This window comes from Aythya fuligula, chromosome 1 (assembly GCF_009819795.1).
Source record: "Aythya fuligula isolate bAytFul2 chromosome 1, bAytFul2.pri, whole genome shotgun sequence".
Taxonomy (NCBI): domain Eukaryota; kingdom Metazoa; phylum Chordata; class Aves; order Anseriformes; family Anatidae; genus Aythya; species Aythya fuligula.
In genome coordinates this window covers 8,022,802-8,044,779 of record NC_045559.1, presented here as the reverse complement: position 1 = coordinate 8,044,779, position 21,978 = coordinate 8,022,802, and the positions used below count along the sequence as shown (strand labels likewise).

The following is a 21,978-nucleotide window of genomic DNA, read 5'->3' as shown; positions in this document are numbered from 1 at the left end:
GTAGCTGACACATCTCAGGCACCTACATTCAGGCCAGTTATCTAAATTCCCATACTGGTCAAAGGAGGTCAAATCAAAATCAAAATAGTCTATGAAGCCTAGGGAATGAATCTTTCCATTCTAAGTTCTGCAAAAGGTCAAAAAAATATATAAAATAAAATTCAGTACCTTATCTCCTCCCTATAAACAGACCGCACAGTCAGCTGTATCCATCCATGCAGTAAACACTTTAAGCTCCCACCCTCCCTGCCTGGGATGTTGCTGACTGTACATATAGTCAGTACCATCTCTGGTCATACAGTTCATCTCAAGAGTGAAGGAGATGATGGAACATCACATTACTGGGTGCTTAGAAAAATAATAATTCAAGCTTTGGTTTGAAACCTAGTTCAGGTTCTAACTCTGTCAGAGGCTTTGCATGCAATCTCATCTAACAGAACAGGGATTATTCATACACAATTTTGGAGTCAAAAGTGTCAATAAACAATTTTACAGATAAACTGGTGTGCTGGTTTTTGTGTGCAGCCCTTTTTCTGCTGGGCAATGTGGTGAATAGCTGCCACTAAAAGCCATTAACTGTAAATGAAGCAGAAGAAAAGACTAAGTAGAAATATTCTGTAATTTGATGTAGCACAGTTTGTAGTTGCACCGTGAGTGAAGGTGGTATGACCCCTCCATTCTATCATTAGGACCAAATAAAGATACTAAAATAAGATGAAGGAGTGCAATAACCTCCTCCTTACCTTATCTGTTAATTAGAAGTCACTTTAAGTTGCCTGGTTTGATTCCTTGCTCTCAGGCAATCCACAGAGAGTTGAATCACAAACCTACAAAGCTTAAGTGTAAAGTACTAGAGCTTGGAGGCACAAGACAAGTTAAGTTGGATCATCTTGGAACAGAAAAGAAAGAAAAACTCACCCCAGTTAATTTTGAAAGGTAATTGTTATCTGTACTTGTTTTTCTACATGGTCATAATATAATGCTTCACCCAGTAAGAGTTATCATTTTAACATTACTTCTGTACACCATACCAAAATGAAAATATTAAATTACACTTCTCTGTCTGCTATGCTTGTTATCAATGGTCTGGCTGATTACCAGTGTGAACTTACACAGTAGAGAAAATAAGCTGGATGCACTTCTTTCTGAGGAAAACATAATTGTTTCGCAAGATATCAGCTTATAAATATGTTTTATGTATATGAATTTATATTGAGTTTCAAAGGAGGAAAGAGCAGAGGAAGGAACAGAAAGGTCTCATCTTAGTCTATTACTTTAGAGAAACAAGTTGCATAGGATTTTCAAATATTAAGCACAGCTTTGGGTATCTGATTGAGATACACTGGCTTATTAATAAAAGGAATCACAGAATATTGCAAGTTGGAAGGGACCCACAAGGATCATGAAACCAAAACTCCTGTCTTCACACAGGACTGTCCAAAAAACAGGTCATGTGTCTCAGAGCATTGTCCAAACTCTCCAAATCCAGCAGGCTCAGTGCCATGACCTGGGAAGGCTGTCACAATGCCCAACCACCTCTGGGTGCAGAACCTTTCCCTAACCCCCAGCCTGACCCTCCCCTGTCCCAGCTCCATGCCGTTCCCTCAGGTCCTGTCACTGTCCCCAGAGAGCAGAGCTCAGCGCCTGCCCCTCCACTCCCCTCGTGAGGGAGCTGCAGGCTGCCATGAGGCCTCCCCTCAGCCTGCTCTGCTCTGGGCTGAACAAACCAAGGGACCTCAGCCGCTCCTCATACGTCCTCCCCTCTAGACCATACACCACCTTTGTAGCCCTCCTTTGGGCACTCTAACAGTTTTATCCTTCTTATATTGTGGTGCCCAAAACCACACACAGACCTCAAGGCCACACCAGCACAGAGCAGAGTGGGACAATCCTTTCCCTCAACTGGCTAGCAGTGCCATGCCTGAGGAACCTCAGGGTATGGTTGGCCCTCCTGGCTGCCAGGGCACACTGATGGCTCAAGTTCAGCTTGCAGTCAACCAGGACAATCAGGTCCCTCTCTGCAGGGCTGCTCTCCAGCCTCTCAGACCCCAGTCTGTACATACAGACAGTGTTCCCCCTTCCCAGGTGCAGAATGCAGCACTTGCTCTTGATCATATTGTTGGTGATTGCCCAGCCCTTGAATTTGTCAAGATCTCTTTGCAAGGCCTCTCTACTCTCAAGGGAATCAATAGCTCCTCCTAATTTAGCATCATCTGCAAACTTACTTAGTATGCATTCAAGTCCTATATCCAGATCATTTATAAAAACTTTAAAGAGAACTGGTCTGAAAATGGAGCCCTGTGGAACCCCAGTAGTTACTGGCCACAAGCCTGATGTGTGAAGAGTGATGTGAGGAAGAGTAAAATATTATTTTAGAAGTTACTTCAGCCCATCCCTACCTATAGCAAATGGGGATCCATTTGCTATAATTCTTTGAACTCAACCTATCAGCCAGTTATTTACCCATCATATGTTTAGTTGTATGCTGGACATTTTGTCCAGGAGGATCCTTAGAGAAACAGTACTGAAGGCTTGCTGAAATTCAAAAAGCATAATCCAAATACATCCACTGAAAAACCAAAATAGATCAACTGTCTTCCCTTGGTCAACTAGGTGGGTAACCTTGTCATAAAAATAAAATAAAAATTAATGTAGTTAAACAAGTCTTTCCCTTGTGAACCTTTGTTGGCTATAACCAATAACTGCATTGTCTTTCAAGTGTTTTTCAATAACACTCAGAATAATCTTCCTTATAAGTATTGCAGACACTAAGACTGACAGGCCTGTAATTACCAGGATTTTCTCTCTTGCCCTTCTTGAAAACTGGGACATTTGCCAACTTCTGGTTGACTGGAACCTCTCCAGATCCCAAAACCACTGAAAAATAATTGAGAGAAATCTCATGATTACATCAGTGAGCTCTTTGAATACCCTGGGACAAATCCCATCAGGCCCCGTAGTCTTATATATATCCAGCTGAAGCAGCAAATCCCATACAAGTTCAGAGTTGGCCAGGAGTTTATTGTTCCTCCATTCAAGATCCTCCATCTTAGGGCTCTGGGGGCCCCAGGACCATCATCAGTGTTAAAGACAGAGGCAAAGAAGGCATTAAACATCTCTAGTTAGTCTAATTGAGAGGTGATCTTCCTCATCAAATAACAGACCGGTGTTATCTCTGGTCCTTCTTTGGCTGTTAACAAAACAACAAAGCAAATAAACCCTTACTTTAGAGAAACAAGTTGTGTAAAATTTTCAAATATCATTAAGTAAAGCTTTCAGTACTTAAGGATTGATTAATTACAGTGGCTCATTAATCAAAAGGAAATGAGGTGTCACTTCAAAAGCACTCCCATTTTTAAGTATTTGTGGTGTTACTGAAATTCTTACCACTCAAATAAAAGCATGGGATGGGAAAAAAAAAAAAAAAAAAAAGAGAAGAAAAAAAGCTTTTCCTCCACAGTCATGTAAGAAAGAGCAATTGTTCCCAGCATCAAAACAAGCTTCTGAGATCCTTTACTAAGTCCTGTTCTCCTACCTCCTTTTGTCTACAAGTAAATGTGCCCCAGAAGAAGAGTGCTGATTTTAATACACACTTGGACAGAATGAATTGCTGCAGTGTAGTCTCTGTAAAAATGAGATAAAGAAACCTTGCGCAGGAGGAGAAGCATGAAGAGGTAAGGCTTAAAGGAGAACAGAGAAGTATAACAAAAGGATATTACAACAAACCTTGCAGCCTCAGGCTTTCCAAAATCTGGAAGCAAAACTCAAACATTTTATGATTAAGAAATACTGGATTTCTTTGCAGTGGTCTCTTTGTGTTGGGACTGTTAAAGAGGACACCAAGGTCCAAGACATCTATTCAGGCACTGAAGTATGGTAACATCCGAAAATAAATATAACAGCTACTCTAACTGGGAAGCTAGGCTTCCTATGCAGTCACTTGGAGCAATGAAGGTGACTCTGACGACTGCCCAGAGAATAAATATGCTGATTGTGGAGGCACTACCCAAAAGAAGAAGAAGAAGAAAATAAAAAACTCAAAATATGAATGATTATGTGGCATTTCTCTTCAGGTTGGATGCCTGACCAAGACTAACTCTCAGCAGTGTCTTCATTCAGAATTCAGCTGTGTTCAGACATTTCACACCTTAGATGTGGGACAATACATCATCCTGCTAAATGAAGTTTCAGAGATGAAAAAGGCCCCAAAATAGATGACTTTATATACAAACAGCTGGGAGCACTCAGTTACAAGGAAGCCACATCTGCTACTGCTTTGTTGATTCTTTGGAGCAGGAAATATATTTTGTTTTGATTACGAATAGGTTCCCAAGAGAGCAGCTCAGGGCTACCAAGATATAGTTAATCCACAGAGTGGAGGCAAATAATTTAATTATTTTTAAGAAAAATATGGCAAATGGCTGATGCATAAAAAGATACACACTCAGGGAAAAATATTTGGGGAATGAAGGGTGGAAGCCCTTTAAAATCGTGGTATTGAAAAGCCAATGAAACTGAAAAGGAAGTCATTAGAAAGGACAGAGAGTCTAGCAGAGGCTGAGGGAGCATCAAAGCTCTGTACCAGAAGTAAAATGATGGATGAAGGAAAAAAGGACAGGGCTTAACAATATGGTAAATCCTCTAAATGAATGCTCTGTATACTCTGTCTAAGACAAATTTTCCAGTACAACAAGGCCTGAAATATTCACTTCATACTGCTTGTCTTTTGCTGATCTTATCATGAATTAATATATAATTATAATCTGTCAATAGGAAAGGTATTTAACAGGTATTTTCCAGAAGAAGGTAGAAATATCATATCCCTGAACAGCATGAGTGAGCCCATTTGTATGAAGAGGGACAGATTTGATTGCCTGTCTCTTACAAGTTGCACCCACATAGGAAGCACTGGTGCATATGAGTAACCCTGCAAATATGAGTGGTCCCACAGTGTGTCCTCTACATAAGCATTTGAAGGAATATAGAATTGTTACTGGGAATAGGAACCATTTCTCTTAATCTTACAGGGTAGTCATCTTCACTTGAGCTGGTTGCCTGAGTCAATGGAGAGGAAAAGGCATCTTCAGATACCAATTCACCTCATCCTAAGGTAGGCATGTAATAAGCAAGTTCAGGATGGGTAGCTCATGGGAGTACATCTATATTATCTGTATGTGTCTTTCATCAGATGAATCTTGCATATTCTGTCAGTGTCTTCAAAAAGAAGCTTGCAAATGAGAGATCCAAGGGGATCTCTCCTCATCAACATTTCCCCTAAAAATGATGAAAGAGCTGCTGTCTCAATTGAGGTGCAGAACAAGCACATCACAAGCTCCCTGTAACATGTTTTGTGTGTGGTAGGCTCTGAAGAAATGTATTAGCAAAAGGTCACCAGCATAGTAGGTTAGGATCATGCTTCACAGCTAAGGCAAGCAATGGTTAGGAAACAATTATTTCATTGGTGCCGATGTTACTTAGTCATGAGGTAGATGTTGGGTTGTTCCACACCATGCAGAAAAACTAAGGCAGGCTCCCAAGTTCCTTGCAGACCCACCAAAAACAAGGGCTTTAAAGGTGCAATGAGATGGAGTTTCTATTAATACCAGGGGAATCTGAATTAGATAACATCTTAATATGTCTTCAGGCACTTAATTTTTATATGTGAATCTGATCCCCAAACCGTCTAAAATACATTTTCTTGGAAGAAAATAAATTTTTTTTGACTGGATAATGAAGGCATTGAAAGCTGAAACACTTAGAAATCTCCCATACTAAGTGGTAAATCTTCTCAAAAAGCTGAAAACCTCATTCTCATGGTATAAACTTCCCTTCCACATTAAAAGACATATCAACTATGGAAATTGAAGATTTTGGGAAGAAAAGTGTATATTTAAAAATAAATAAATAAATAAATCATAACTGGCCTAGAGTGTGTCCCGCTTTTGAGATGACTTGGGCTTTATCTTTCTGTGTTTGTTATGATTTTATTAAGAGCATCTCAGGGGTTTATGGTAATAGAATGTCCGAGAGCAATAGATTAAGAAACAGTGCAAGTAATAGACTGCAAAGTTCATTTTAAATTCAGTCACCAAATGGCTTTGCAGTGTATTCCATTCATATCATATCACAGGTCTGTATTTAATATAGGTATAAATGCAGAAGTTTTTGCACTGTAGGAAGTAACATAAGGTAAACAGAGTTTGTTTACAAAAATGTGTCTTTACTGAAAGAATAGCTGTTAGCAACATCAAAATTTGAAAAAACATGAATGCATCTTTCAGGGAAAGCCAGTATACTTGTCTGTTACAAAAATATTTGTTGCTCTGTCTCTAAGGCAAATAACACATAACTGTAAAATACAAAACTTAATATCTGTTGGTTTTATTCCCCCTCCCCCCTCCCCCAATGTTATTTCTTCACATTTGCTAAAGGAATGCTTTTACTCACATAGGAGTGATTTTTAGGCTTAGTAAGGTTTTATAAATCTTAAGATTAATACCATTCATTTTTTTTTTGCTTTTCTTTGTTTTGCTACTTCTTTTAATTAGAATATGTAATTAAACTTTTTGCAGTCCATACTTTTCAACTTCCAGCTGGCACAAAAGGATTAAATACATGAGAGTGACTGGGAAGCTACTGTATAAATCAAGGTGAACCAGATACATCCATTACTGTGGTCCTCTGGTGCCCCAAGTCAAAAAAAGCAGTAGGGATTTTCTTTCTTCTTCTTCTTTCTTTTTTTCGTTCTTTCTTTTGTTCTTTCGTTCTTTTGTTCTTTCGGTCTTTCATTCTTTCTTTCGTTCTTTCATTTTCTTTTCCTTCCCTCCTTCCTTCCTTCCTTCCTTCCTTCCTTCCTTCCTTCCTTCCTTCCTTCCTTCCTTCCTTCCTTCCTCTCTCCCTTCCTTCCTTCCTCTCTCCCTTCCTCTCTCCCTTCCTTCCTTCCTCTCTCCCTTCCTTCTTTCTTTCCTTCTTTCTTTCATTTTTTCTAATCCTCTCAGCTTCAGTGTCAGTATTAGTAATACTGCAAAGGAAGGGGATGATTTTGTGGCTCTGCTTTGGCCATGCCCCTGGACCCAGCCAAGGAGCAGTCTCATGATGGGAAGAGAGGATGAGCATTGCTGCAGGGAGGCTGCAGACCTTTCCAACTACCTTGCCACATTCATTTCCACCTGTCAGAGCTTACTTCAGGGTTCAGACATGGACATCAACTACAGCATTTACAGAGGTATTCACCTGGTCAAATGCCCGGAGTGTTGCTCTGTTTCATTTGGCCCCCAAGACTCATTTTACAATTAACAGAGGAAAAAGGCAGTTTAAAAATGTGAATCATTTAACATTCTACATCTAAATGTATGCCTAAAATTGCATCAATTATACTGCTATAAAATATATAAATAAATAAATGTTGTTTCTCTCCGTTGTCTGAAAGTGATTTGTCCTTTGTACCCACTTACACCATAGGAGCTTCACAATCTTGAGGTCTAATTCTCAACAAGTATAATTTAGAGCTAGTCTGTCAACTGGCCTTTTTCATTCCATCTCAGTTCCTCAGATTGTCACATAATCACAGAATCATCTAGATTGGAAGAGACCTCCAAGATCACCTAGTCCAACCTCTGACCTAACACTAACCAGTCCTCTTATCACTAAGCCCTCCTCATATCCTCATCCTCATATCCTCTCTATCCTCATATCACTAAACTCTACATCTAAATGTCTTTTAAAGACCTCCAGGGATGGTGAATCAACCACTTAACATTATAATCAATGGCAAATCAAATCTTTACTTTGCCTGTCTCATCTGCTTCACCAGTGGCAGGGATTTATTTCTGTGGCTTCTGCAGCACCAACCTGACACAACCGCTCCTTGCCTTTGCCACACTCAGATGGGAGATGCCACACATGATTGGATACCTACATTTTCACATTGTACTTTCTTACGTGATGCACTAACTGCTTCAGAAGCCAAAAGCTGTGCTTCTCAACACTGAAATTGTTATGCATTTTTAGTAGCAGTGGAAGGGAACCTTGGAAAGGAACTGGCGGATTATCTCGACTGATTTCATCAGTACAAGCCAGTGTCTACACCGAGTAGGCCAGTGCCTACTGAGAGGCTGTGATAACACTTATGGAGTTGCATGCACATGTTTTGCAGCCCATCCCTCTCTGGGGCCATGGAACTTGAAAACAATAATAATGCTTTAAAGCAATAGTATTTGTATGTTTTGACTGACAATAGCTGTAGAAAAAAACATAACACAAAAAGTATTTATTGCAGTGACACCACATCTCAACTAAGGTTACTATGCACCACATTGTTGTAATATGTGTTATGTATATATCTATAAACCATGTAACAATGCTTGTAATTACATAAGCTTGAGAACTATTATGAGCCTTAGCCAGGATTGTATCAGTTAAGCTCTACCTCCAGCTTTGTCCTTCCGCATGATTTTCTTCAAAGATAATGCTGTCTTTTTGACATGCATTTCTACCTGGAGATATTCCAGTCTGCTGTAGAAGCATCATCATATTCTTCATAAATGACTTTTCTAAATATCCTTGTGTTTATTTGCATTTATACATTTAACAAGTGTTTTATTACTTTGTATGTGACTAGCAGGTTAGGAAACTCAGAGTTATTCTGACAGTCACCTCTCAACACAGGCCCATCTCAAACACTTAGCAGGATGTGTTTGTATGTGTGTGTGCAGTAGTTGTAACTTACTGTTTGCAATAAATAATGCCAGGTCTTTTGAAAGCACCTAGTTTCCTCTTTCTGTTGTTGAACAATGTCAATAAGACCCATGTTGTGCTGGAAAAGTGCCTTTTCTCTGCAGACATCCTTAAGCCTTTTTATTCATTAACATGCACGGGTTTCCTTCAGGTCTACCTAGCCTCAAGTAAAGGAAGTTAGTTGTAAGCTATAAAACCATCCAAGCCAACTTCATCTTTCTACTGTAGTGGAAAAAAAAAAAAAAAAGAAAAAAAAAAAGATATATATTGATCTGTCTGGTGTAATAAGTTGAACTCTCTTTCTCTGCTCTCATAAAAACAATTCAGGAAATATGAACCAGGCACAGAAAAAGAGAAAGAAAAAAAAGTCTTTTTTACTGGTAGTGTAATATCTCTAACACTGTTAATGTTTATAAGTATGACCAGAAAGGTCAGGAAGTCATAAATGAAATAGCCCATCCAAAGAATGAGCATTCTTTTGAGCAGGGTCAGCAAAGTATTTCCCATTTATTTCTCTGCAAGGCTCTCTACAATAAGCTTTGACAACATGATAACAGTTGATGAATTAATCCCGTATCACTGAACTGGTGGAAGAGGCATATGGAAGCATACTTTGGGATTCTACTTAATTGACTTTAGGAGTCCTGGCATCTACCTCATACTCATACTAGTCACTTCAGGTACCATCCCATGACCACAAATATTCATGCCTTCAAAAATAGTTGTGAAATTCATCTTTACCGTAGTTTATTTATATTTTCCTTCTTCTGTACTGCATGCCTGCTGGTCTTACAGATAGTACTTAAGTAATAATTTTAACATGCTTAAAATCTTCAGTGTCATGCACTAAGCCAAAAAATGGTCTAAGGTGCAAAAAAACATAAAGGGAAATAGTATTTGTTTCTTCTTTACTACATCAGGTAAAAGCTGCCGGGGTTAAGAGGACAATAAATAGTTAAGACATAGAAGAAGCACTCAAGGATGGTAAGGTTATAAGAGGAAACTAGGAAACTTAAAGGAAGGTTTTGCATCAGTGCTCACCAAAGCCTTACTTTACAGATGACAAGCCTGAGGAACTGTCTCAATCCAGATGTCAAGAGCAGAGACATTAAAAAAAAAAAAAAAAAAAAAAAAAAAAAAGTTAAAATGAACAATAAAGTGTTGTCAGACCCAAGATAAAGAAATTGAGATATGAAACTTCTGACCTACTGCCTGTGGTCTGTACGCTATTTCCTAAATCATCTTTGTTACCAAAGGAGTAGAGCATGTCAAGTGTTGTTTAAAAACACTTTGAGGGTAATCTGAAGAAATACGGACCAATAAATCTGTCTGTCAGACCAAAAAAAGTGCTAAGGAAACTATGGCAAGGAATAGTATTAATTAATGTGCAGAACAATCTGTTGGGAACAGGTTCTTGATATGGAGACAGCCAAGTCTGAAGAGCACTTTGGAGCCCATAAGCAAAGAATACACTATTGGAATCTTTGCAACCTTTTTGACAAATCTCCTCATAAAAGACTCTCAAGGATATTATGCATATGATACAATGGACTCTAACTATTATTGCTTAGGATAGTTCTCTGAAAATGCCAACTCAGCTGACAAAATGACAAAGAAGATGTTAGCAATTATTATGAAGGAATGGGAAAGAGGGAAAGAGGGAAAAGAAGGAAGGAAGGAAGGAAGGAAGGAAGGAAGGAAGGAAGGAAGGAAGGAAGGAAGGAAGGAAGGAAGGAAGGAAGGAAGGAGGGAAGGAAGGAAGGAAGGAGGGAAGGAAGGAAGGAAGGAAGGAAGGAAGGAAGGAAGGAAGGAAGGAAGGAAGGAAGGAAGGAAGGAAGGAAGGAAGGAAGGAAGGAAGGAAGGAAGGAAGGAAAAGAAAGTGGTGTTTCTTCTCCAATTCTTCTGACAGAGCCAACTCTGTCAGGCCCCTCTAACAGGAAGTCAGATGCTAGAGATGGTGGGCTTTGCTCAGTCTGGAGGTGACTTCACCTTCCCTTGTCACCTTCCCTATGTGAAGCAGGGAGGAAAGACCCATAGATATATGTCCTTATGAAGCTTGAAAATAACATATCTTTGGAAAAGAGTTTGTAAAAGGCCAGTAAAAGAAAGAGCCACCAACCTCCTTCCCAGCTACCCTTACCTCAGGAATGAAGTAAAAGTAAATGGGGAAAAAAAAAGTTCAAAAGAACACTAGAATGTTTTGCTGGAGATTGTGTCATTACTTCTATAACTGAGGGTATGAACAGTACACAGAATATAAGGCAGAGTCACAGAACAATGCAGAGAAATCAAACTATTGACAAAGCCCTATTTCTTCAGGGTGCTGAATGTGTCAGGATTCTTTGCAAAAGAAAAAAGACTATTAAACCAATTAAAGAGTGTAACAACTTGCATATGCGCAAGGGAGATGGATTAAATTTCCACTGTCAATGTTAATTCTCATATTTGCTAAATTTGGATTGCTTTACAACCTCAAGTTATTCTCCTAACCACATTTACTGGTGTGCAATTTAAATAGAACTAGATGAAGAAAAATAAACATTTTTTGGTCTCCCTCAATTTGCCTATATTTCCTCTCTTTTTTAAGTCCAAGAGGACAACAGAGTTCTGACTTTTTGTCAGAAAAAAAAAAAAGTTCAAAAAAAGGTTTTAAAACAGCCCAAATGCTATTTTACTCACTACCTGCTCTATTATATTTTTGTGCTAGCAGCAGTTTTCCAAGTACAGGTACATCTTCCTTGTCAGAAAGTGTTTTGTCTTTGTTAATGGATTGGCAAGGTCCTTAGCCTCTGATTTTTACTTTTTTTTTTTTTTTTTTTTTTTTTTTCCCAGTCTCATTTCCAGGAACTTCAGTCCTTTTATTTTAGCTTTCTAACTATGGACTCACTGTTCCTTTCAGGAGTGCTAATAAAATTAAATGGTTGGGAAAAAAAATAAAAATTAAAAAAAAAAAAAAGAAAAGAAAAAAAAAAAAAGAAAAAGAAATGCTATCAACAGATATCCCAGCCAAGATAAAACCCAAAATGTCTTTCAATAGACAAACACAATAAACTTCCTGTTTATAAATTTAGCCATTCATTTTAACTAGTGGCAAAGAAGAATCTCAGCAGGACATTTAGACAGTAGTATATCCAGATGGATTCTCAGTGTGAAGGGAGTCTGAAATACACTCACCAACATAATAAAATCAAGGTTTTCAGGCTTGCAAAACAGTGGCACAGGGACTGTGAGTAAATTTATTTTACAGGAAGCCCATCTCTTGAGCTAATGGGAAAATGTAGATCTTTTGCCTTGCTCTGTATGTGGTAGGTCAGAGATATGATAGGATTATAAAGGAAATGGATCTGTGTGCCACAGTCCCTGACAGCACTGTGCTACATTTCTTGGCCCGTGCCCTAATTCAGAGTCACAAGCAATCCCTTCTACCAGCCAGTCAATGCTTTAAGTGGCTCACAGCTTGACAGCGTCCCATAACCCCCTAGGGGTAAAGCAAACTTGTCAATAATTCCTAAGCACCTTAAACAAAATATGTAAATGCAGTAATTCCTATAGAGAAAGGAGATGGGGGAAGGGAGAATGTTTCCAAAGACTGGAGATGCTGTTAGGGGATTTGGGGATAGGGAGGAAGGAGTAGTTTGAAGAAGCCAGATTGCTAACCGCTCAAATACTAATAAAGAAAATAATAATGCAGAGGAATGTAAAGGAGATTTCTGTCAAAAGCAAAATATGTAAGGTGATTCTTGTATCTGGTACCCTGTTACTCACGTGGTAGGAAAACATATAAAGCAGGATTTTGTAGAATGGGATCAGATGCCTGCATTAATTTAAGGTATGTCATAGAGACTACAATGTGCTACCATGCCATGTCCTGTCCCCCTGTGAGGAAGACCTCAACTCCTTCTGGGAAAGGCAAGCATCCTCTCAAAAGTCAAGTATTGCGTCCTATACCACAGAGTTAACAGACTGAGGGAGGACAGGGGAAATTGGCTACAGAGCAATGGACATCAGAGGTGGTTTGAAGCACACTGCAGATACCAGGCATACACCAGGCAGAGCCTGAGTTGTGCTCACCCCTGCACCTGCACAAACTGCTGTAGGATTTTGGCTTGGGAATGGCTGCAGTGTAAAAGTAGGATATGCACACTTGTGTGCCTAGCATGGACCTGAACATCCTCACGGGCAGCAGATAAATGAGGTCAACTGTCTAAAGTGTAGGAGGGAAGAAAGTGAAAAAGGCAGAGGGAGACTCCTTGAAAGAGATGAGAAATTTGGCTGGAGAAAAGGAAGAGGGTAGGTAGAGGCATTGATGGTCCCGGGATTTAGAGGAAGAACGGATGGTGATGCTGGATTTACACAGACAATATGGAGCACAGCTTTCCTCCACATGGTGTACCTGTGAAGCCCAGTTTTTTGCTGGGTTGAGCCTTATAGTCAGAGTTTTCTTTTGGCTGAAAAAGGCTCATGCTGCCCAAGAAGTACCTGAGCACATCATGTTGGTGTCAGGCCAATATCCCAGAAAATAACAGGAAATAACAACATCACGTCAGCATGTCACGTGCTAATCAGCTGCAAGAGGATAAGTGTTGTTAGTAGGAAAGTACATGGGTGCTTTTAGCAGCATGTGTAATAACCTAAAATCCCTTCAAAATCACTTAACAATAAGAAAAGTAAATATTACATTTTGATGGCAAGCTTCATGATGAAGTTCATCCACCATCAGTGTAGTTAAGTGAGAAGTGCATGTTTGTTCCAGGAAAAAAACACACTAGATTGTCACTTCTTGGCACAGTGCATAACTGTCCATGGTGATCCATGAAGCCCTTAGGAATGACACCCTGCACAATTTTCATAACTGTGGATCTCCCTTGGAATTGCTAATTACAGTTACATGTCCCACTGAAAGCCCTGTGCTGTTGGGCTGTTCCTTTGTACTATGTCAGTGTCACCTAAGATTGGCAGGGAGGGATGAGCCAAACAGTGTGGGGCTTTGAAGATCTCCACATCAACCACCAACAATTTGTTGTCTATGAATCTCCAGAGATGGAGACTGCCTTGGCCACAGTGTTGTGAAGATATTTTTGGACCCCTGTGGCTACCCAAAAATGGAAGAATAACTCGCATCTTTCACCAAACTGGTGTTTGGCACCCTGAGATTGGCAGACTCTCAGGAGAACAATATCTTTTCTAGCTGATATGTGACCCCAAGCCATTGAGCTATGTCAGCTTTCATCTTGTAGTGATGACCACCACTGCCAGCTCAGGTTAGCTGGCCACAGGATAGGATTATGCTCAGTCACACACAAAGGAAGCAGCTGCAGAGCTGTTGGAAATAAAGTAGCAGGGGGGAATTTGCCAGAAGAACTCATTGATCCATGGCCCTATTCCCTGTCCATTTCTGTAAGGTCCCCGGGAAAGGAGGAAAGATCATAGATCTCATGAATTATTCAGGCAGGATGGGTCCAATCCATAGATCACTCACTGACTGTACATGCACGCTTGCAACTTTCCTAAAGCATTGCTTTAGGCTTTAATCTGCAAATAACTTGAGCGTGTCTCAAAACAGCTGTTTATAGCAAGTTAGGGAACCCTACAAAGTGCTCTTCTGGAACAGTATCTTGCCATCAAACGTAAAATTGGAAAGTTCCCAGGTGTGCAATCTTGAAACTCATGCTGAAATTCCATTTAAGAAAAAGATATGCACCTGTTTAATTGTGGTGCTAAGCCTGTTAATTAATTACATTCATGAATTTTATAAAAACAAGCTCTTCTGCTCATCAAACCTTCCTGTGAACTCAGTATAGTATGACGTAGCAACTCACTTTGAAATGAATCTGTCTTTTAAATTTCTAGAGCTATTATTTCACTAAGAGATAATTCACAAAAGCAAAATATCTCTATTTCAGAAACTTTAATTCTGCTTTTACTTTTTTTTGTGTCAGAAAGAAAATAAACAAATAAATAGCATATTAAGACTTCTTCTCTGGATCCAGGTCAAAGACATTGAGGGCTCTTGATTATTTTCTCAGAGCTGTCCCCTGACAGACCTTACGCTGTCTGATTGCTGTGTCTGACCATGGATATATCTACATTCAAGTGTATCATAAGGTGTACAATTTAGCTTCAAGTGAGCAATTTGCCTAGTAACACCCAAACACAGCTTATTAGAGCTCTGGATCACCTTGCGTCGTACCTCTGTGTGTACTCATCTTGGTAAATAACTGTCTGAAAATACATGCTTAGTGTGGGACTGCATCTTCACAACACCTTCTGCACATAGCACGTGCTGTCCCCGGAAAGAACAGCAGCACAGATATTTTCCCTACAAAAAAAATAAAGGTGGTTCTGCCCATTGTATGCTGGAATAAGATCACCAAATTCTGTTTTGGGGACGACTGGTATAGATGCTCTGATGGATGAAATGTGACCCCATTGTGCCAGAAGAATCAGCAGAGAAAGAGCACTGGCAGAAAGTAGGACTGAAATCTATGTGTCTTCACCTGCAGCTTGGCCAGCTGGGTGGGTTTACTCTCCTGCTTCTCAGTAGCCATAAATCAGATGGAAATGCAAGGGGTAGCAGCATTATGGACTGTTACAGGACATTGCACAGGAGCAAGTATGGAAAAAGAATAAGCCATCTGTGCCAAGGATACTTCTTGAAGCACAGGCATGAGTGACCAGGTTGCCTTGCCCCTACAAAAGTTGCCTGCTGAAAATTTTACAGTATCTCTGAGCCAAATTCCACTTGGTACCTATGGTGACCAATTTCATACACAGTGGGTTTTATATCCTATCCAACCAAAAAATTACTTTCCTACTCACTTTGAGCCCTGACTACTGTGTACAAGACAATGCAGAATCAGATGCTCCTTTCCACTAGACTTTCCTGGCAATCAGCCTGCGAGAGTGAAAAAAAAATATTCCAGACTTGTTTGTCACACTGTGCTGTGATTTAAAGGACAGGAGACTGATTTCCTATTTATTCCAGTTTACCCTGATGTTACTGCAATGTCTTATGTACTTTTAATTCAATTTACAGTAGGGTAACCCTGAGAGGAACTGGGCTACTTCATTTTGCTTCCAGCTTAACTTTGAAGTCCTTAATGAAACAGTTTAACATGCACATCCTAGCAAATGTCCTTGGCTTCCAAGAAAAATACTCTTATAAAATTAGCCAAGCAGCTCAAATGTAATGGGAAGATCACAAAAGTAAAGAGGTGTTAAATAACTTAACACAAAGTATTAAAAACAAGGGATAGATTTTCTTGTTTTATTTCATTTTACTTTGAATTGGCTTAATTCCTCACTGGAACCGGGGCTGCTGGAACAATAGTGGCCCCGTGTGAGTTGCTGGATTGCAGCTCCTGACTGCAGTGCCTCTTTCTTTGTCTTACCTGAGCGCTCACGGTGAGCAAGTGGGGAGCTGGGCTGGGGGCAAGCCCGAGGGTGGGGGAAGCACTCTAGGAGAAGCGGATGGGGTTTATCTCCCCGCTGAACATTCAGGGGTGAGAAATGCACCATGTCCCATCTGAAGCTGTAACGAAGAGGGAGGTACTGGGATTTTACAGACACCATCTCCATGCCACACTCAACCAGCAGGCAGCAGCTGCTCACCGTCCCCCCTTGCAGAGAACGAGCAGTGCAGCCACATCTCATTCCAGCGGTGAGTGCCCCATGCAGCAAGAAAATCCATCCACCCTCCCTGATGTTACACTCACCTCATAGTGTTTAATTCTCTCTTTAGGACCACGACCTCCCGTTAACATTTTGGGTGATGCAAACCTTTGGTTTTCAAACATATATACCACAAAACATAGTTTTTTGTTTGTTTGTTTGTTTTTTCCTGCACTCTGGAGTGCTCTTTCTCCAGGAACAATTTCTCTTTTGTCTTCCCTTATGGGAGCATTAGAAATAGAGAGAGAATATAGAGAGATAATGTAGAGAATATAGATAATGCGGGTAGAATATGTAGAATATATGTTTCCTTATCTATCTATATACAGATATGTTTGTATATTTGGGTCTATACGCATACAGATTATTATTTTTCTAGGAGATGTAGAGCAGAAGCAAAGCTGGAAGAGGGGAGGCAGAGGACGGCGACACGGCACCCTGGGCTGCCTCGGCTCTCGCTTCTGCTCGCGGTCCCCTGCCCGCTCCCGGCTTTTTGAGGATGCGCCAAGGCGCAGTGCTGGGGCGCAGCATCCTCGGAGGGGCGGCACCCCCTGGCCACGTCCAATCAGGCGGCTGAGGGAAGGATGCTCGGGGCAGGGATGCAGGGTTGCCAGGCGACAGCAGCGTCCCCGTGTCTTTTCTCCCCCACTTTACCTCCTCCGTGTCCCCCCCCGGGACCCCACTGCTCTTCTGCCCGTGCCGTTAAACAGCCCCGCAGCATGGGGACAGCGGCGGGTCCCCTTCCGAGGGCTCCCTGCCACAGCCCCGCTCTCGGCCGTGCCAGGAGCAATAGGCAGCTCCCAAGTTAGACGTAGGAACGCAGTGAATGAATAAATGGTAGGAATAAGCCTCAGGCAGCCCGTCCGCAGAGCTACCACACGCCCCGAGTACCGGGAGAGGCAGCCTGCGAACGCCAGCCGGCTCTCCCTCCTTGTCTTTGCAACTCTAGGTCGCCTCCTAATTTAAAGCTTTGCGCCAATCCCCTTTGCCCGGGAAGGAGAGGAGATCTAGAAAGATGCCAGGCTGCAAAAGGGGACCCCAATTAGCAGCGCTGGTACCGGGCGCTGCCTGGCCAAGGAGAGGCAAAGTTGCTCGGAGGAACGGGAAGCGGGTGCTCCTGAGGAGAGGGGAAGGGAAGGGGACGATTACTTGGTGATCGCAGTGTCTCCCTCCCGTTGTTCCTCTCTCCTCCTCCTCCCTCCCAGCCTTACCCCCGACCGCTTAGGAGGCCTTGATGAGTTTCCATCGGGATCCGATCCAAAGTGGGGGGGAGAGACCGTGACTGTTCCCAGAGGAAGCAGCTCACGCAAGTTTGGGGGGTGAGACTCCCCGGTGGATGTTTAACGAGCACATCAGGAGGCCCGCGATGCCCGAGAGCAGCTGGAGACCCTCGCCGGGACCTACCTTCACGGCACGGTAAGGAGCTGGGCACTGTTAGCCCATGTCCTGGACCCTGCATCCCACATCCTGATCCCTGCATCCCACATCTCGGATCTCTGCATCCCGGTCCTCACATCCATCCCTGCATCCCACATCCCAGTCTTCACATCCCTCACCTTGCATCCCAGGTCCCTGCATCCCGGGTCCCTGCAACCCACACCCTGCATCCTGCCTCTGCCTGGAGGACTGCAGGCTGTGCAGCCACGGGAACAAAAAAAAAAAAAAAAAAAAATAAAAAATAAAAAAGAGAGAAAAAAAAGAAAAAAGTTTAGAGCAGTGTTTTACAAAGAGGTTTGCTGATGGGAGTGAGGGGCCAGGAGAGGGTGGTGCCGGGGGGCTCAGGCTGTCACTCCAGTGGAGGGGAGGTAGGGTGCAGGGGGACCCCGGTGCTCCACAGCTGGATGGGGGGAGGTGGCCATAAAGGGGGCTGGCTGGCCCCGGGCAAAGCAGCTGTGTCCAGATGTTGCCCAGAGGTACCTGCTCCCATAGAGACAGGCTTTGGGGGTGAAGGGAGGAGATCTTAAGCACGCTGTCATCTCCCGTTCCTTTAAGCTGGGCTGGAAAGTGCCGAGCCAGCAGCTGGGAGAGCTGTGCTGGGTACCCAGCTTATCTCCCTGGATCTGCTGCTGGGAGAGAGGTGGGGAACCTTAAAGAAAGTGGAAGGGCTTTGCTCCTGCAGAGGTGTCTCCCAGGGACCCAGCTCACCCCAGGGTCCAAAAATTGGAAGGCTTCAAACAGAAAGGAGAAAATAGCAGGGATCTTAGAGCTAATGTAAATTCTCCTTCATATGTGCTTGTGTATCTATCTGTCCATGTGAGTATGCATCTAGCTGTACAGGTATATGTGGGTGCTTCTAGAGTTGTTTGTGCTTATGTATGCACCTTGCTTGCGTTCCCGTGTTTCTGGATGTGTGTTTGTGTATATCTATGCTTGTGTGTGCTTAGGTGCATATAGGTGTATATGTGTATAGATTCATAGGAATGTGTGTTTATTCCTAGGTGATATTTATCTGTGTGTAGTCCTGTAGGTGTGTGGCTACATATGTTTCACCCGTGTGTGTGTGTCAGGCTCACATTTCTATAGAGATACACATGTGGGTGTGAGAAAGTGTATCTCCACGCTAGTGTGTAAGTAGGGTTTTGGGTAATGGAGGATATTTGGGAGATTTTTTCCTCCTATGTTATTTCAGTGCTTCCATGCTTAATGCATATATCCCTGTATTTCAGCAATCTTGATTAAAAAAGGTAAAAACACAAGCAATTATTGAAAATCTAGTCATCTTACTGATACTGCATTGAACTATTGAACTGAGCTAAGGATTTGTTGCTAGTTTGTGAATTTGTTGGCTTTTTCTTGGTTTATGCCACCTGCTGAAAATGTTTTTTGAGCATTTTTTAAATAATTAATTCAAGTTTTAAAAAAATCTATATTGGAAGACTGTGAAACAGAGCAGCCTGGGACACAGACTGGTACCTATTTTATCTTGCATAAGTATATGCCTCAGGTTGATTAAATATGCATGAAAACAATCTGAAAAGCACACAACCCACCTGATTAACTGCATATTTTAGGAGATCTTTTTTCATTTTCTCCAAATACACCTAGATCATCATGACATCTTCTGCTGTTGTTTACATTGATAAATGCAAGTATTACAAGAGAATGTAACTTCCTCAGTTACACTAGGAAAAATACACTTTAAGACAGCCTTATTCACACTTAGGGTAAAGGAATGATTGTACTTTTGTAATGTTTCTGTTCACTCTTTGGGTGAAATCATTAACAATCCTTGCAAATCCTTCTTAATAAGGAATTAAGTAAGGAAAGAAGTTCCTTACTTAAGGAACAATGCAAGTTAATTTTTCCTCTGTTAGAATAATTCATACTTTAATTTCTGTAGCTCTTTTGCTTGTTGCTCTCTTTTGAGAATGACACTGTGCACCATTGCTCTCTCTCTATTTCTAGAGTCTTGCATTATGTATATAAAATGAAAAGTGCTTTAACATTGAAAATCTACGAGTTGCTTTACTGTTCTGTAAATTAGACAAAATTGCATGGCTATCAAGTACACTAAAATGAGAATTTCATCCCAGAGTTAAGACACTTCTGTAATTGCAATTGATCTTTGTCTGGGTGACTTGTGCTGGTGACCTACTTATAAGCTTCTATGAATAAAGTTAGGCAAATGTTGACACCTCGTCTAAGAGTAGGATTCTAATTTTATCATTTAAGGAGTGAATGTAAAATGAGATGCGGGTAAAATATCTCTCTGGATTCACTTAATGTTTTTATACTTAACAGAAAAGTAAGGAAAAAAATTAGTTAATTAAGGTGGAAATGCAAAAGAAAAGAAATGCACTAGAAATAGTAGCATAATTCAATTCAGTGATTACTTAAGTAGAGCTGAATATGGAAATGAAAAAGGTGTAAGAAGGCATGCCAGCATTTAAATGAAGAGCTCTACAGATGTTCCGTGCAAATGCACTTCTGACACTGAAGTGTCCAACAGAAAGTAAATTATCCTGAGCCTCTCACAGAGTCCCATGTAGAATGGTGTAAGACCTGAATGACCCAGTTCTCACTTATGCTGTGGTCAATCTGCATTTTTTCCTTTGAATTTGGTGGGCTAAATGTAGAGCCAGGTGTAGAGCCAGGTGTAGAGCCAGGTTTAGCAGTGTGATTTGAGAATCAAGCCTAAAGCTTTCATGGGGCACAAGATTCTCCCGAAGAGGATGCTGAACTTGCCATTAGTGTCCTGCAGAAAGGACTTCACTCTGTTCAGTTTTAGAAAGCTGTTTCCCAAGCCCTGTAAAATGTTTGTCAGGATTTCTGCTGCTCATTTCTTACAACTTGTACTGTAGTTATTGATCAATTTGTATGAATTTTTCAAGATGATAAAATGCTAGGCATACTATCACTCTTAGAATGCCACAGAACACAGAGATGTTTGACACACTGCAGGATCAGAGAGTGTTATAGTTAGAGTGTGAATATGTGTAACCACAGTAAGCTACATAAGCTCTCGTGAAGATGATCATGCAATATTGACCAGCTTTTCTTTCTGCTTGTTGATATAAAACTGACAGCTGGTCTTAAGCAACATAGAACTTAGTCTAGGTTAGAGATGAGTATCTTCTCACTCTCCACTTTATTGCACAGAATAAGTTTGTACTTTTAACCCCTGTATTTGCAAAACAGCGAGAGACAAGGGTGAGCAGAAGGGTGATGCCATTCTGTCCCTGCACCCTGCACTGGATCTCCAGAGCCCGACGGTGATGAACACATGCTCCAAAGATGGAAGGAAAGGAGCGTAGTATTCAGCTGGTGTCATCTTCCTACATCTCTGACAGTCACTGTCTCTGACTATGAACATTAAGCCAACTTTCACTGTGATAATCTAGCCCTAAACTGGAAGAAAAATTTGGCACACATTTCCTTTTATGAAAATACAAATTGGCTTGAAAATTATGAGTTTTATCTTAGTAGTAGGAGTAAAATGACAAAAAAAAGTAGGAATTTCTCCTGAGTATAATGATGCCTGGGAACAGCCTCAGTACAATTGTGAGATATTTCCACTGAGACAAAAATACAGTTCTTTGTTAGATGTGTTTTAACTGTTACAGATTAGTGTAATTTGTTCCTTTTTTCAAGTAAACACAGAATCCAGTGGGTAACCTAAATGAATTTTCTGGCTTATCTATTGTCCAACAAGGTTCTCCAGTGTTTTGTTTCAGGGGTGTTCATTTTTAACAACATACTCCAAGAAATATACTACCTAGCTGTGTTTCTAAAGCAATGCAGCAAATTTTCATATGGGGGTAAATTGCAATGAACCTATTAAAGTCAAAGAGAAGAGAATTTACTAGAGCTTTACCAAATTACACAAAAATAAAGGCTGTAGAACTACATTGCTTTCATCTCATATTGGCCCTCTCAAATACAAAACGATGTAGCTGGAACTATTATCATGCTATTGTTCATAGCTCTGTTGAGATTATGGGAACATTTATGTAGTTAGGGATTGTACTGCTTCTGTAAGAACTTTTGGGCTCCTTGCGTAAATCAATAGGTTGTATCAAAAATCTATGTAGCAATGTGGCAGCTTTTCCAAACCTTCTAAGACCCAACTTG

The 21,978-nt window shown here is 41.0% G+C and overlaps 1 protein-coding gene across 4 annotated transcripts in view; it reads left to right on the top strand.

Moving 5' to 3' along the window:
* GRM3 (glutamate metabotropic receptor 3) overlaps positions 1–21,978 on the top strand; it is a 288,383-nt gene that overhangs the window by 163,423 nt on the left and 102,982 nt on the right. For 2 of the 4 annotated variants that reach the window (XM_032187019.1, XM_032187010.1), the window contains exon 1: positions 17,140–17,823. The exons of the other annotated variants lie outside the window; for them this stretch is intronic. The gene's annotated coding sequence lies outside the window, so the exon portion shown is untranslated. Of the gene's footprint in view, positions 1–17,139; positions 17,824–21,978 lie in introns of those variants that run through there. 4 annotated transcript variants of the gene reach the window in all.